The sequence below is a fragment of the Sciurus carolinensis genome, chromosome 6, assembly GCF_902686445.1.
Source record: "Sciurus carolinensis chromosome 6, mSciCar1.2, whole genome shotgun sequence".
NCBI classification, from domain to species: domain Eukaryota; kingdom Metazoa; phylum Chordata; class Mammalia; order Rodentia; family Sciuridae; genus Sciurus; species Sciurus carolinensis.
The window spans coordinates 106,924,347-106,939,665 of record NC_062218.1 but is presented as its reverse complement, the minus strand read 5'-3'; positions in this window follow the sequence as shown (position 1 = coordinate 106,939,665).

Below are 15,319 nucleotides of genomic sequence, written 5' to 3'. Positions count from 1 at the left end.
CTCTGAGCCAAGCATTGTCAACATGTAAAAGTACCAAGTACACACAGTGCCTGGTGTAGAATGTAAACACTAGATGGTCTGTAAAAGACTTTTTTTTTTTTTAACCTTTATTTCATACAGAAGGAAATGGGTGAAGCAGATCTATCTTTAAAATTTTTTTTTTATTTTTTCTAACTAGTTGTATATGACAGTAGAATGCATTTATACATTTTGATAGATCATACATAAATGGAGTATAATTTCTCTTTTTTCTGACTATACATATTGTAGGATCACATCGATCATGCAGTCATATATGTACACAAGATAATAATGTCTGTTTCACTCTATTATCTTTCCTACTCTCAAGCCCCTTCCCCTCCCTTCACTTCTCTCTACCCAATATAAAGTAACTCTATTCTTCCCTATTTCACCCCCATTATAGTGAATTAGTATCCTTATATCAGAGAAAACATTCGACCTTTGAGTTTGGCTTATTTCGCTTAGCATGATATTCTCTAACTCCATCCATTTACCAGCCAATGCCATAATTTCACTCTTATTTAAATCTGAGTAATATTCCATTTTATATATATATATATATATCTCACATTTTCTTTATCCATTCATCTGTTGAAGGGCACCTAGGTTGGTTCCATAGTTTAGCTATTGTGAGTTGAGCTGCTATAAACATTGATGTGGCTGTGTCACTGGAGTATGCTGATTTTAAGTCCTTTGGGTATAAACCAAGGAGTGGGATAACTAAATTCAATGGAAAGCATCACCAATAGACTAGACCATTTGGAAGACAGAACCTCAGACAATGAAGACAAAATTTTTAATATTGAAAATAAAGTTGACCATGCAGAGAAGATGGTAAGAATCCATGAACAGAACTTCCAAGAATTATGTGATAACATGAAAGGACCAAATTTAAGAGTTATCAGGGTAGATGAAAGAGCAGAGATACAAACCAAGAGAATGCACAAACTCTTCAATGATATAATATGAGAAAATTTCCCAAACCTAAAGAATTAAATGGAAAATCAAATACAGAAGGCTTACAGAACCCCAAATGTACAAAATTACAGCAGACCCACACCAAGATACATTATAATGAAAATGACTAAAATACAGAAAAGGATAAAATCTTAAAGGCCATGAGAGAAAAAAAGCAAATTACATATGGGGGAAAACCAATTCAAATCTCAACTGATTTCTCAGCCCAGACCCTCAAAGCTAGGAGATCATGGAACAACGTATTTCAAGCTCTGAAAGAAAATGGATGCCAACCAAGAATTTTATATCCAGCAAAATTAAGTTTCAGATCTGAAGATGATATAAAAACCATCCATGATAAACAAAAGTTAAAAGAATTCACAATTAGAAAACCTACACTTATAGAACACTCTCAACAAAATATTCCATGAGGATAAAGTGAAAAAAAAAAAAAAAACCAGCAAAGGGAGGAACTACACTAAAGGAATAGTCAAAGGAGAAACCAAATCAAAATAAAAGCCAGAAATAAACCAAAATGACCAGGAACACAAACCATATCTCAACCTTGAATGTTAATGACTTAAACTTATTAATCAAAAGTCATAGACTTACAGATTGGATGAAAAAACAAGACCCAACAATATGCAAATTTATCTTTGGGGATAATCTTTTATCCAAGGAAGAAAGAAACCTAATTCAGCACTCAAAACTAATAAGGTTATTTTTGAAAAGAAGTCAATTTTTGTGTTCTAAAAAAATGCATATTATGACCCCACCCATCAGTCTACTTATTTTAAAGTTAAGCTCTAAACTTTCTTTCTATTCTAGGTTTTATCTCCTATTTTGCCATTTAGTCACATTTTGTTTCTTTCTGGAGTAAACCTTGGTGAGAAGAACTGTAGCCAGGCCTCTAGCGGTAGTCAGGACTCTGGTCCAGCATTCAGGGACATGTGTGTCTGAAGCATGCCTCACTGAGGGACCCAGTTGAGTTACTTTATCTTTTTAACACTAATTATTCCTCTTCTTGGAGTTTTAATTGAGATAATGTGTGTGAATGACTTGGCATGAGCCCTCAATTTGTGGTAGTGTCACAAGGAAGCAGAATTAAGTAGTCATAGCATATCTGGCTTTGCTCCCTTTAGTGTGGACAGGGTGTTGGGGGTGGTCTTTGCTCTTAGACCTTAACCTTGGACATCTTACCTCTTGGGGGGGATTGCATTTCTTTCCCAGTATGTACCTACATGTTACCCTCACCCTAGTTGATGTTTTAGAACTCAGAGGGGTTAGTGGACAGAGTCCACTTCTGCTGGAAGTCTGGGCTCTGAGAACTTGCAGCTGGTTCACATTCTCCTAAAGGATGTCTTCTCTCCAGGGAAGCAGAGATACGTGGTGGCAGCTTAGAGGGTGTGGACTTTGACTATCTATGGGATCAGAGGTGGGACCAAGAATAACATGTGTGGCTGAAACTCTGTACGGGGTGGCTCAGCTTAGTTTCTCAGGAGAGGATGATAGGCAGGTGAAGGGAGGCTTTACTTTTGAAATTATTTAAAGGCAGGAACTCCACCTCCCATTTCTGGGGCTTCCTCTGAGTCATTGTCCAGGGCATCAAGGTAGATCAAGGAATGAGTCCTTTTCAGGTGAGCTTCAGACAGGTTAGGTGTGGGTAGGATGGCTGAGGTCACATGGGTAGTGAATGAGAAGGCAGGCTAATCAGGGTCCCTCTCTGGGAGGAATCAAGAACTCCAGCAGGGGGCAGTAATGCTTTTCTTAAATAGTACATACATATCATTACCAAAGAATGCATTTAATAGCTCTGGGTCAGCCTACAACAGCAGTGTTCAAACCCAGACCCACAGTAACAAAGATGCTTTACATTGTATTCCAGTACACATATGCGTAAGCTTACATTTTTTTGGACAAATACTTTTAATTCCTTATAACATGGAATGTACTCATCTATTTTTTAAAAATACTATTCTATTTAAAAAAAATATTCAGTATGTCTTGTCAAGTGGATTTTTCTCACTAACATGCAGTTTGAAAGGTGCTGACCTGGAGTTTGGTCTTTAAAAAAGTACAGGAGAGCTCTGGCTTTTGGTTTTCTTATATCTCATTTGATGGACAACTTGTTTTTTAAAAAAAGAATTTAATCTTTATTTTTTACTTATTTATTTTTATGTGGTGCTGAGGATTGAACCCAGGGCCTCATCTGTGCAGGCAAGCACTCTACCACTGAACCTCAACCCCAGCTCTGATGGACAATTTTTTGAGACTAGAGATTGAGTACAATTCAAAATAAAAATAATGGTTGACGAATGCATTAGTTCTTATGCAATATCTTTGTGAGGATTCTCTCCTATAATCTGCCCGCCCCCCAAAAAAAACATTTTGAGACAGATGTTATTTAGTTCCATTGAGATTTAGAAAATGGAAGTATTTTGTCTAAGTCTGCATTAGTTAAGTGTTTGGGGTGAGATTTGAATCCAAGTCTCTGCTTCTGGAATCAGAGCACTAAACCATTATGTTATATTTTATGTCTATGACAGGAACATGTTTGTGGGAGAGATGCTATCCCTAATGTGATCATTAATAGAAGCTAGATTAAAACTTGTATCTGCAATTTGCAATATTAGAATGAAATCAACACACTTGATTCTAGTGGGTAAAAAATTGGTAATGTCCAAATGGAAAATGGAAGGAGGAAAAGAAAACTTATAATGACTTAGTGGAAGCCTGGTGTGGTGGCACATGTCTGTAATCCAAGCAGCTTGGGAGACTGAGGCAGGAGGATCCTGAGTTCAAAGCCAGCTTCAGCAACTTAGTAAGCCTCTAAGCAACTCAGTGAGATCCTGCCTCTAAATAAAATATAGAAAAATGCTGGGGATGTGGCTTAGTGGCTCAGTGGTTGAGTGCCCCTGGATTCAATCCCCAGTACCAAAAAAAAAAAAAAAAAAACAGAGAAGACTTAAATAGGGCAAAATAAATTATAAACTAGATTTTGATGATTCCAAGTGGGATATCGATGAATGAAGGGAACTTGCAAGAAACCCTAAAGTCAACAGTAGAAAAGTATAGACACCTGAGCAAGGTGGGGGGCAGCCAGTGCAGCCACCAGGGTCTCACTCACCGTGGTCTTACAGCTTGAATGGTAGCAGCAGAAAGGAGATCAAAGACATGAGATAAATCCTGCTTTTGATGTTGCAGAAAAGCTGTTGGGGACATCCTCCTCCTCCTCCAAATATGTCATATGAAACAAATAGACTGGGAGAAACCTGCATTCATGAGGGAATGCTTTAATTCTCATGCATAAATAGTGGTAGAAGCAGTTTTTCCTTCATTCAGAATGTTTATCAATGCTTAACTGTCTATTCTTTTAGCCTCTTCTTTGATTTGTATTTGGGATTGCAAATTTTTACCATCGTTTATGAAAAGGATTTTTAAAATAGGTCACCTCTCCTGTCTTTCATTTTGACCTTTCAGATGTAGAGTATATATTTAAATATAGGTAGATGTACAGTATATATTTAAATAAGTTTCAGTGTGATGAGCATGACTCTCAACCACTTTATCTATCTTGCATAGCCCAGATATTACATGTGAAAGAGACTTGTTTTGTTCTCAAACTGTCTTAGAAGTTAAGAACTTCTGGTGTTTGTTCCTCTGTGATATACTGGACATTGGCCTATAGAGATACTCATAGGAATGTCCCTGACTTTTCTGATCATTGCCCCAGACAAGTAGTGGTGCTAGCTACATCTGCTTTCCTCCCCAGGGAGCTGCCACAGACCAGTCTGCACTAACAGCTGCGTGGTGATCCTGGTGACCGAACAGCTAGTTATTCATAAACAGAACAAAACTGACTTGTCTGTCCTAGAGTATGTAGCTTTGGGATGCTGGTGGGTGGAGGGAAGCTTAGTCAAACCAAGAGATGGCATGGTGGATTTGTGTTTTGAGTTGTTTAAAATGCCTAAGGGATTATATAGACTGATATTCTGACCCTCTTCCAAGTCCTGCGGCATTCTTTCTCCTTTTTCCAGTTACATAAAGTCTGCCTGTCTTTCTTTTTTCTTCCTGTCCTTAGTTTATGTTTTCCCTTTTGCATGTGCTCATAGAACCTTGTGCTTTCTTCTCAGAGCACTTCTCTTAGTTTAAGTTATCTTTCTGTAACTTAGTTTTGTCTTTCTTTCTTTGAAATAATGCCTGTGAACTACCTGTACTGGAAGCTCTACAAGAGCCGGGGCCTTGTCAGGGCCACTTGTCTCTGTACTCCAGTCCAGCCCTGTGTCTGTCACATGGCAAACATACAATGGAGATTTGTTGAGCAAGAGAATAAAATAATGAACGAATGAAACTTTGGATTCAGGTTTTGATGCCTTCTTATTGTTTATGGCAGGGAGAAAGTATTTAAATCATAATCTGCTTGCTAATTGCTCATGAATGATTGGGATATTGGGTGATAGGATGGCTCACATGCATAGCAGGAGCTCAGTAGAAGTTTATTGACAATAATAAACAAAATCTTCATTTATTTAGAATGAATAATGCATAGTTATAGATGCAGTGAGCCTCTTCCTAATTTTCAAACAGGTAATAGTTATGAGTAGGGATAACCATGATATTTCACTGGGCCAGTACAAGGCATAGTACTAAAGAATTCACCTATAGTATAAGGTATCTTCCAAATGACCTACAAAGAAGGTATCATTATCCTTGCTTCCCAGATGAAGAAATCAGGGTTCAAAGTAGTTAGGACACGTGCAGATATGTGGCCTGATCTGAAAAATCAATTCTTTCAATAATTGTGTAATTCTGGTTACACATTTTCTTGTTTGGAACTCAAGATCTTGAAGATAAATACTTCTATGAACATATGAGTGTCCCTTTGCCCTAAGGAGGGAGCACGAACAGAAAATACAAAGGGAGTGACCTTGGTTTATTTCATCAAACACCCCAAGACTTTCATTCAGAGATGGATGGCCTATGGAATACTGGGGATCAGGGAACAGGTGACATCTTTAGAGTATTTTGTTTGCTCTACTTGGTTAGAGTATTGTTTCAGATGCTAAGACTCCTTTCTCAGGGATCGTAAGTTGAGGGTGTGACCAGATGTAGTCCCTGCCCTGGAGTACCTGTCAGTCTGCTCTGAGGAGACTGGATGCATGTCAGTATGAGACATGCTAGGAGGAAAAATCCGAGTTTAGCTCCAGTAGGATAGAGGAGATGGAGAGCCATCTCTCCACTGATTTTTCTGTCTATCCATTCATTCACCCATCCATCCACCCATCCATCCATCCATCCATCCATCCATCCATCCATCCATCCATCCATTCATCTAAACATTCATCCATCCATCTATTCAGTCAGTCAACCAACAAATATTCAACACCTCTTCTGTTTTAGGCTCACACTCCAGTGAGCTAGTAATGAGTCCCTGACCTCATGGTGCCTGTAAGCTCCTTGGAAGGACAGGGCCCTCTGATGAACTTCTTCATCATTCTCACCAGAACAGTTTAGGTTTGAGCCCATATATCCCAAGAAACTATGTTAAAATTTACACTTCTCTTATACCATTAACTCCTCTTAACATCTCCCTTCCCAAGAATTAATTGTATAGCATAATTATTCATAGAGTACATATGACAAAACAAGTTCAGAGATGTTACAAGAGAAGACTTCTCATCCCAAGTTCTGCAGGTAGAAAATTAGAGTAAAGATTCCAGACCAAGCCTCATCCATATTGCAAGTATTGCATAAAACATCAGCTGGACTTTTGCTAAATTTCATGGAACTTCAGCTAGCTAATTCTTTGCATCTGAACAGGTAGTCTAGATGGACAGTAGTACCACTGAATGGCTCCATTGTTTATTAAATGTGACCTGGGACAAGTATTTAAGCTCTTGGTACCTTATGTTCATCATTGGTAAACAGGAATGAAGTAGAACTGATGGGACTGCTGTGAGGATCAAATGAGTCAATACATATAAAATACATGATACATGTACATAATGTTGGCTGTTTTATAGTGACAGACATTTCAGAAGAGCCCTTTTTTGGGTGAAGAAGGTATGAATTCAGTTTGCAACATGTAGGGAAAGAACTTATATTCTGCATGCAATTGAATGTACAACCAGTATAGTGTCCATATTTTCTACTTCATTATGGGCTATGAGGTCCAAGATTCTCTATCTGGGTCATCTCTGCACCTATAGCACTAGAATAATGTCTGATCCATGGAAGATACTCAAAATATTTTTATTAAATAAAAGAACAAATAAATGAATGAATGGACTATAGGTATTATTTACAGTGTATGGATTAAAAAATAGATAAATATGCCCCCTATAGGACAAGGGTATGACCTGAAATAGAGAGGTACTTTACGAAGTGTGGGCTTCCTAAAGTGTTGAAGGACATGCAATTTCCAGGAAGAAGTTAGTGGGGGCAGTGGTCATTCTCTTTCCAGTTTCAACATGAAGCACCATTCCAGGGTTCTGTGATGTCCTGGACCAGGCCTGTAGAACATCCTGAAGTTTTGCCCCAGCCAACCAAGTGGCCAATCCTCATGAAAGAAAAAGAACTTTCTTCCTGTCCTCTAACTTCAAACTGGGGTCAAAGGCCTTGGGCTGGTTTGAAAATAAATAAAAATCCTGAACAGACAAAAGATATTCTAGAGCCAGTTCTCAATGTAAACACCAGTTTTCCTCTTGGCCAAAGTTTCCAGGCACTTCCCTGGGCCCACCGTGACCTCTGTTAGCCTAAAGGCCTGTTGGCTATCACTGGTTCTGGTGGGCTTGTGGGAAGTGATGGAGAGGCCCTGAAGAAAGTCAGGGCTAGGTTCTAACAGCTGACTCTGAAAAAACAAAATGTATGTGTGTGTGTGTGTGTGTGTATGCATTCTCAAGTCCATTATGAATTTTATTTTTATAAAGAATGTATGATAAGCAACTCACAAATAACAATAAAGTTTAAATACTCTTCATCGTAAATTTCACATAGGCAATTGATTCTCAGAAAATATACCTATTTATGTGGAACTCTTCTATGTAGTATCTCTGTGGCTGCAACTGAATAACAAGTGTAGTTTTGATATGAAGGCTGGTTGATATTTTTGTGAACAAGTAAATATGAAAGTGAAACAAAAATATGTTGGAAATCACTTATTGGTAGATTTTTTTTTTTCTGAATCAGAAAGAATTCCCTCAGTTTTTGTGCACATCCCAATGTAACAGCTTCAGGGTTGATACTTTAAGTATACTCTGCATTTTTAGCACCACATTCTTAAGTCTAGACAATCAACAGAACTGTACATTTTAAAACCCTGATTTATATGGAATTTGAAAATGTCTGCAGTGTAAACATTCCCACCTTGCTTTATGTCAGGCTGCTCAGGTGGCATCACTGCATATGAATATGGGAAATATGTACTGGAGCTCAGCACTAGAGAGCATTTCTACCATAACAGACGTCATGATGGATGTAATCAAGAGCACAGATAGCAATAAACTCATCAGTTTTCAATATTTATTATTTCTTATCACTGAAACATATTTGATTATAGATTTATATTGTTTATGTAATTTATTTTTCAATAATGATTCTGCTTAATCGCCTGCTCTCAAAATTCCTGAAAATTTAACAACTGGGTCTCAGCAGTAGGTACCAGTGGGCTGTAACATCCTGCAGGCTCCAGTACAGTCAAAGAAGATGAGGCCTAGACAGTAAGTGGGTCCAATCTGGTGTTTGAGTCAGTGCCTAGCATGACCAGGACGCAGGGCAAGTAATTCCTAGGATGCACTGGAAATGGAAGGTAAGAAACAAAGATACTCTGTTTTGCTCAGGATGCAAATGAAATTCTCCAGGAATCCTCTTTCAGTTATGGGACAATTTTCACTTGATGTCTGTAACATTTATTCCTTGGTGCTTCAGTTTTTCATCAAACTTGTAAGATAAGGGTGTGCCTAGAGGAATGTAGTCTCAGGTAGTTGCTTGGCAATTCAAGTGAGCTTGTAAGCAGTTATTGTCTCAGTCCACTTCCATTGTCAGAGCATTGTCTGAAAATGATTGTATCCATCACTTACCAAGCACTGGTGTGGAAAGTTCTGACTTCCTAATATTGCTGCTGCCATTGTGAACCTATTGTTCAACCTAGCAGATATTCCTGATCCCCGTTATTTGACACTGAGGGTTCATTTTCACAATTGTGACTTTGAAAACACAAACAATAGCCAAATTTTTCCTCCACGGGTTTTTTCCCTAATGCTTATTAATCCATTTTCACTCAAACATAATGTAGTTAAACCATTTCTACTTTTTCCCATCTTTTTAAAAAATTTTATCAAAATTGTTCTATAGATGTTGATTCTTTTGCATGTGAATTTTTATGAAGATGGAATAATTTATCAGTTGTGATTTATCTGTTTCCTATTTTATCTTCTGCCATTGGGAATTTTCTTTCTTTCTTTATTTTTCTCTTTTTTTTCCTTTACATTTTTAAATTGGTGATTTACAGTTGTACATACTGGTGGAATTTGTTGTTACATATTAATACATGTACCCAATAGAACCGTGTAATTTGGCCAATATCTCTCCCCAGTACTTCCCCATCCTTCCCTTCCTCCCACCCTCTGATCCCCTTCCTCTATTCTATTGATGTCCCTTTGCTTTTCATGTCATCATCCCCCACCTTTCTTTTCCTTTTTCCTCTCTAGCTTCCATAAAAGAGAGTAAACATATGACCCTTGATCTTCTGAGTTTGGCTTATTTCACTTCACATAATGGTCTCAAGTTCCATCAATTTTCCTGATAATGACATAATTTCATTTTCTTTATGGCTATATAAAATTCCATTGTGTATATATATTATGGATTTATTTTTACTAATTCCAGTTTTCCTTGTTTGAATTGGCTTGATCTAAATTTTGCCAGGACAGTATACTTTCTCTGTCAACATTTAGTCATGAACACATTTTGCTTTGTGCAGTTTAGCTGTTGTCAGTTTTAGTTTGGGTTGATAGTTTAACCAAAACAGCAAGGAACAAATATCCAACTACATTAAGCATCTATGGAAACCAGGAATGGGGTAGAAGCAGATGGACAGAATCTGAATGAAACTTAGCCTTGGGCTAAGTTTTTATTCACAGCAGAAGAGCAGACAGGCAGATCAATGGTAACCCTATCAATGACAAGAACTTCAAAAAAATAATTAGATTCAGTAGGTCAAAGTTAAATTCAAGGATACACATAAAGAAGGATGACTTTCTAAACCATGCCAGTAGTCTATGAATTATGCTTGTCTCTACCCTAGTAGAGCCTTTGTTCATGTTGGAGGGATCTGAGTTTCAACAGTGTGGTGAAGTTTAAGATCCCTGAGCTTGAGACCAGGCTTCTGAATTTGCCACTTGTTTTGTGTACTTGGGCAAATCTATGTTCCACAAAGTCTCAGATTTATAGTCAAAGATGGGTTTGTCTCTAAAAATTTGTAGACTCCTTTGAAATTCTGAAAAAAAAATGTATGAAATCTACCCTTCAAATTATGTAGACACAACCACCTTTTGCACATAGTGTGAGAAGTTTTATGGACCCTTAATGTAGGCCCAAGAATGATAAGTTAAGAACACTCAGGCCAGTACAAAAAAAAACCACTCAGCTTAGGTGATTTGTCAGAACCTGTCCAGGGTTGACGTGCTAGGTTATATATATCTGCTACTTGATGCCTCAGAGCTGACACACACACACCATTTATGGATAAAAAGGGAGACATCTAGAAAAGAAAGATCTGGAACCTTAGAATGCATAGATGGTCAATTAGTGTTTTCATTGTTATTTAGTTGTCAAAAGCATGGACCTTGGGATTATGATTCCTAGATAAAAATCCTCACTCTGTGCATGATCTTGGATAAGATTCTTAACCATTCTGGGCCTCAATTTTTGCACGTGTAATATGGAAATATTAACAGTACCAACTTTGTAGAGCTGTTGTATGAAAGATCTACATATTCAACTATGGTAGCTCTTATTACCTTTAAATGAGTAGATTTTCAGATAATTTAATCTTAGATGAAGTGGTAACTGTTACAACTGGTGGGTTTTAGATACCATTTACTTTAACTCTGTCCTTTTACAAAGAGAGAATGAGAAAAGAGGAGGCATTACCTGAGGTCACCCAACGCTGCCCCACTCACCTGTGTTAGGGTTGCTCAGTGACATTTCCCTTAGATACCAGAAAAATGTGACAACTAATGTGACATCATCAGCACAGTGCTTTCGAATACAAGAGGAGGCCTGTCGCCATGGATTGGGTCCCCTGTGATTATTTACCTTATTTGTAGAGTTCTCTGACACACCAGCTGTTTCTGCTCTGAGTATAGAGTGAATCAGGGCAGGTTGGACATCAGTGGGTGTAATTTCTACAAAAGCAATTTGCAAGAACCTGTGATTGTACCTGGAAATTAGTCACTAATTCTAATTACAAGGCTTTGTGATTCCAGCTGACTTCCAACCACTCCCAGAGCAGACATTTCAACCACCCAACTGCAATATGTGGGAACTGTTCAATGTCACCACCACTGAAAGAACTAGAACCTGTGGGGAATCCCTTCAGAAATGACCACCTTAGTATCTGACTCAAAGCACAAACAAGGGTGGAAGCCTGCTCAAGAAACTTCTAAAGCCCAGATATTGGGAAACCCAGGATGATCCCTTAAGGCTGGGTTTAGCTTTGTTGAGGGATCAGTAGATTTATGACTGGGGGAATGATTTGTACAGTTGCTCTCTAAAAAGACATGGGCTCCTTTCCTCAGAGCACAGCAATAGGCTTTTAGTGGCTCCCCTGGTCTGCTGGATTCAGCTGCTGTTAGATTGTGGAAATAGCACTGGGCCCACTGCCAGCCCTCTGGGTCCCTGAGTAAGATAAACAGTCCCTTCATCCTTGGTTCCTGGTCTCTTTGGCATAATTATTTTCAGAATTGAATATGAATAAAATATTAGATAATATTATTTGAACACTTAATAATTTTTACACTAATGAAATAATTTATTGAAGGTTTCTTTGTGTCCTGCACTGTGTTGTGTGCTTCCCAGGAAGGACAACAGTTGATCCCCAGAACCATTGTTGAGGAAGAGTGTGTCCTCGTCCCTAGTGTGTGTGAGGAAATTTAGTTTATTTTCTGTTACTGTAACAAAATACCTGAGACTAGATAATTAATAAAAAGTAGAGGTTATTTGACTCAAATTTCTTCAGACTGGAAATTCAAGAGCCTGGTGCTAGAAGAGGGCATCACACTGCTTCAACTTATGTCAGAAAGAGGCAGGACAAGTTGGTACATGAAAAAGGGTCAAAACATGAGGGCATACTTGCTTTATAACAATTTTCTATGGCAAGAAAAAACCCAGGCCCACAAGAAAGGCTTTAATCTCTCTTTATGATCTAACCACCTCTTAAAGTTCCCACCACCTCTCATATTATTGATCTAAGATTTATATTACAACACATGAACTTTTGGGGGGATACATTCAAACCACAGCAGAAACTGAAGCTTAGAGGGATTTAATCATTTAATAAGCTAAGGTCTGGGGGTGTGACTCAGTGGTAGATCACTGGCTTCCTGGCCTACCATGTGTGAAGCCCTGGGTTCAAGCCCCACAAATGGGGGGAAAAAAAAAAAAGAGACTAATAAGGGCATTTTGGGGACTCAAACCCAGGGTTATCTAACTGCAAACCCCAAGCTCATGAGCACCATGTTCTCCTGCTGCCTCACTTGCTCTCTGCTACATTTACTCTGTGTCAGGCAGGTGTCTTATAAAGACTTAAGATACACCTGTCCTCACACCAATGTGGGGGTACAGGCGAAAGCTCTGGGGGAGGAAACGTTCTCTCCGCATGTTAACTTTCATTCACGTGGAGTTGTCAGGCCTTCACAATGATTGTCCCTAGTGTTTTAAAGGACCATACTAAAGTTTTTGGGGATTCGGAGAGACAGGGTCCTGAAATGGAACGGGTTGACAGATATTCAACATGTAGCTCTAATTTTAGTTTTTACAAAATGAAATTTATGTGAGGACTTGGCTAGGATCTTAGGACTTATAGTCAGACAGACCAGACTCTGACACTTGTAGTTTTGGGTCCTTAGAGATATAACTTAACCTTTCTGAGTCTTGGGTTCCTTACCTGCCCAATGGAGTATTCTAGAATGTAACTTAGAGTGTTGCTCTGAAAATTAAAGAAGACAATGTATTTAAAAGTAGGTTATGGTTTGAACATGCTGTGTCTTCCAAAGCCTCCTGTTTTAATTCAGGAATATTTAGAGGTGAAATGGTTACACTATGAGAAGCACAACGTAATCAGTCCATACTGTAGTAGGCAGTAACTGCAGTAACTATAGGTGGTAGTAACTGTAGGCAGGTGGGGTGTGGCTACAGGAGGTGTGTCACTGGGGGCATGTCCTGGAAGGGTGCATCTGCTTTGCAGCCCCTTCCCCTACCTATCTTTTTTTGCTTCCCAACTACCAAGAGGAGAGCAGCTTTCCCCTGCCACATCTTTTGGCTATAATGCTCTGCCTTACCTTAGGCCCTGAGCAATGAAGCCACCCAATCATGGACTGAATCTGTGAAACCGTTAGCCAAACTTTTCCTTTTCTAAGTTGTTATTGTCATGTATTTTGGTCCAGCAATGGAACACTGACTAACACAAAGTACTCAGTCCTGAGCTTTGTATGTAACAAATATTCAATAAGTCACAGCTATTATAATTTTGACCACATATGCTCTATAATAAATAATAGTAGCTAATGTTTACTGAGCACTTCCTACATGGCCAACATTGGGTAAGCACTTTGCATGTGTGATCTTATTTCATGCTCACAGGACTTAGGGTTGGTATTATTAACATCTCCACTCTACAGGTGGGGAAACCAGGGTTTGGAGAAGTTCCACAATTTGCTCAAGGTCTAACAGCTAGCGAGTATCCAGGGCAGGGTTTGGATTCAATTAGTCTGACTCCAGGACTTATGCTGTCTACCACCAAACGATTTTGATCTCCTTCTGCCCCTGACTTGAATTATTCAGTAGCACTGTCTCCAGGGTAACATGACCATCAGTCAAATTCCCTCTTATTAGTCAGCAACATAACATTGTGTGAATGACTCTGTGTGTGTGTGTGTGTGTGTGTGTGTGTGTGTGTGTGTATTGTCAAAGGCCAGCTTGCTCTGAGAGTTATGAACATTTCCAGGTCAGAAACCTCATTCTCAGAGAATCATATATTTGTATCTCCAAAAAGTAACTACTTATCTTTTTACTATGAATATATTTTACATGGCCAAAGTCCTAGAGGGAGAACAGACCTATAGGTGTGACCAGAGATAGGAACATGTGAAGGAAAAAATCAGAGCAACCCATCCTCCCCTAGAGAACACCACTGTGAAATCTTCTTTAAGGGTTATTGAGTTTCCCCAGGTTGGTTTGCCTATGAGAGAAAGCAGGGAAAACTGGGGTGAGGGAAATACATTTTGAAGATTGCTTGGGACTAGCTCATGGAGGAGAAGCAGTCCTCACCCCATCCGTAAGTTCACACACTTATCCCAAGAACCTATTCTTTCCTATTATGCATCTCATTCTCTCCCAAGTGCATAAAGATTGATCTATAGTGACAGTCCCCAAATGCCCTGGTTGCTACTTGGTTCTTCCATAACGATCCTTGCCAGCTGCTTCTGAGTTCCAAATCATTGAAGGTCTTGGGTCTCTATGACTCTTTCCTGGGCTCGTTTCCCAAATTCCCCTGAATGGGTTATCTCAGCACTCACACACTAGAAGGATGACACTAAATTGCATCAGACAGAAAAGCCACCAGCGCCATCTGGACAATGCAGAATTATGCCTATGACTCTACTAACATAAATAAGCAATCTGAAAATGTCAACACTTTGCCATCCCCAAACCTCAGATGTCAGTCCTTCCTTTAGGGTGACTTCCAAGGGCAGAGTTCTGTTGCTTGAGCTATGGCGTCTGTCCAATGATTCAACAACTGTGGTGCAATTTCTGTGTGTGTGAATACAAAGAGGTTCTTAAGCTATTTTTTGGCTGCTTAAGTGGTAGACATAGGTTCTAGTCTCATCTCAAAGTACTCAGTATCTATGAGTCACTAACAAACCACTTTGCCATTTCTAGCCATGACTCTTTCAACTGTAAAATTGATGATAATAAATATCTGCATCATAAGGTTGTTGTAAAATTAATGAAGTCCTGTGTCTAAAGCACTTATCATTGTGGATGGAATATAGTAGGAGAGTCAATACATTAGACCTTTCTCTTAGCCTGTGACTTAAACCCATGATACAGAAAAAAGACC